Source organism: Sardina pilchardus, chromosome 7, assembly GCF_963854185.1.
Source record: "Sardina pilchardus chromosome 7, fSarPil1.1, whole genome shotgun sequence".
Classification (NCBI taxonomy): Eukaryota; Metazoa; Chordata; class Actinopteri; order Clupeiformes; family Clupeidae; genus Sardina; species Sardina pilchardus.
In genome coordinates this window covers 32,662,541-32,665,040 of record NC_085000.1, presented here as the reverse complement: position 1 = coordinate 32,665,040, position 2,500 = coordinate 32,662,541, and the positions used below count along the sequence as shown (strand labels likewise).

At 49.6% G+C, this 2,500-nt stretch overlaps 1 protein-coding gene across 1 annotated transcript in view; it reads right to left on the bottom strand.

Annotated features, from left to right (window-relative positions):
• Positions 1 to 2,500, bottom strand: part of scube3 (signal peptide, CUB domain, EGF-like 3) — a 105,308-nt gene that overhangs the window by 53,363 nt on the left and 49,445 nt on the right. The window lies entirely within an intron of this gene.

Below are 2,500 nucleotides of genomic sequence, written 5' to 3'. Positions count from 1 at the left end.
CCCCTGCTGCTCACCACCACGCCCACTGGACCGCAATACCCACAATCCCCTGCTGCTCACCACCACGCCCACTGGACCACAATACCCACAATCCCCTGCGGCTCACCACCACGCCCACTGGACCGCAATACCCACAATCCCCTGCTGTTCACCACCACTCCCACTGGACCACAATACCCACAATCCCCTGCAGCTCACCATCAACCTCCACTGGACTACACTACCCACAATCCCCTGCTGTTCACCACCACTCGCACTGGACCACAATACCCACAATCCCCTACTGCTCACCACCACGCCCACTGGACTACACTACCCATAATTCCCTTCTGCTCACCACCACGCCCACTGGACTACACTACCCACAATCCCCTGCTGCTCACCATCAACTCCCACTGGACTACACTACCCATAATCCCCTGCTGCTTACTTGCACTCCCCACAACCCCCTGCTGCTCAAAAGCAACTACTGGACGACACTACCCACAATCCCCTGCTACTCACCAGCCACTCCCACTGGACCGCAATACCCACAATCCCCTTCTGCTCACCAGCAACTCCCACTGGGCTACACTACCCACAATCCCCTGCTGCTCACCAGCAACTAGGTGCGTTCGCGATGAGCTGCGGCTGACTTAAGGCGCTAGCACACTCCTCCGTCTGCGTCACGCGCACGCGGCACTGGACATTTGACGTGCGTCATTTTAGACGCATATAAGAGGCATACTCCAATGTCTGTGTCCTGAATGCGCGCCAGCCGATCAAGATTAGCGCCGGCGCACTACGAATTAACTGTGATACTCTAGGATGTGCGACCACTGAACTAAGGAAGAGCCAGGGAAGGAGTGTTCCACACTTAAATACACAAAAGATGCAGCTGTTAGATGAGGAGAAGCACCACTAGTACTTTCTCATGTTTGCTGAAAAGTTTGATGAGTTGGTTCTTCACATCTCTCCATTTATCATCCACCAGAACAGGCACAGCACACCACGCGTTGGCTAGCATTCCAAGTTACAGCTAAACTAATGGGTTAGCTTATGGCTAATGTGTATGAGAAATCCCATAGAGATGCTAACGGTTAGCATAATCGATAAAAGTATATATTTAGAGCGAACTTCAGTCCATTTACACAACTTGGATTACATAGGAGGTCTTTGTTTACAACTGACTATTAAAATACTCAAAGACTAATGTTTTGTCATCATATAACAACGTTAGCGTGTAGGAAACGCCAGTTTAAGTGTCCTTCTGTCTCTGTTTGCTGCGTTTTAAGCGTTATTTCTGTACGTGCTCCACCTACTGGAGCGGCGTCTTTACAGCAGTTCCGTTTCACACATGCGCAGTCTACGCGTGAAAGAGACGCGCGGTCTTAAATTTTGGTCGACTCAAAGACGCGACGCATGCCGTAAAAATGACGCAATTCTCGTCACGCGCTCACCAGTGCCGCGTGCACGCGACGCAGACGCCCGACCATACTCGGGCCTTTAGGCTGGCTTCATACGTCAACGAGCGCTTCAGAGTCTTAGCAGGAGGGGCGACTAACACACCCAGCTGAGCCCGGACAGTCTGACTGAGCTGACGTACCTGAAGTTACTTGCGGGAGACCTCGCTGGAGACCTCGCGGGAGATATCGCGGGATTTTGTATTAAATACAGTAAAACTTTTATTCTTACTCATTAAAATGAGCATGGTGACTGACGAGATAAATGTATATGATGTGTTTAAATAAACCACTGTTGTCATACAGTTAACCGGCCTGCATTGCAGCACATTAATTAAATATCAAGTGTTTTCCGTGTGTATATATTTAACCAACAGCATAAAATAGCAGAATATCCTCACGTTTTCAGTAGGCTAGCCTACCGCTGTTTCAGAAATCACAAATAAGAAGGTATCCCTTCGATTTCTGTTCATTTTAGCAGATTCTAACGTCTAAGGAGCAAAGATTCTAGAACAGAGCAAGATGGATCACAGGGATAAGCTCCAGCGTCGTCCCAGGAGCTTACCCTCGCTGGTTACAGTGCTGTTGGACTGATCCGTCTTGGTCCGCTCTAGAGTCTCTGGTAAGGAGGCAGAACGAGACACCTGTCATACTCATCATAGGGAGATTCCTTCCAACGTCCCTATCACAACTCTGAACTGACGTCATTGGGGTGGGTTTCAGCCAGCGCAGTTGTTTAGAAGACAACTGCGCTGACTTAACTCAGACGCAGTCTCCCGCGATGTTTTAAGGACATGTGACATGATGTCACGGTGGTAACTCCCACCGCGACTGCAAGAAGTCGGACATGATTTCTAACCAGTTTGCGTTTCGTCTGTCCCAGTATGCACTGTGTTTAACCCAGCATGCATCACATCAAGTCAGATCTGCGCAGATTTTTGAGAAGTCAAGCGCACCTACTGCCACTGGACCATAATACCCACAATCCCCTGCTGTTCACCCACTACTCCCACAATAATAATGCCTTCATGCCACATCAGCAGAAATTCTGACCTCCG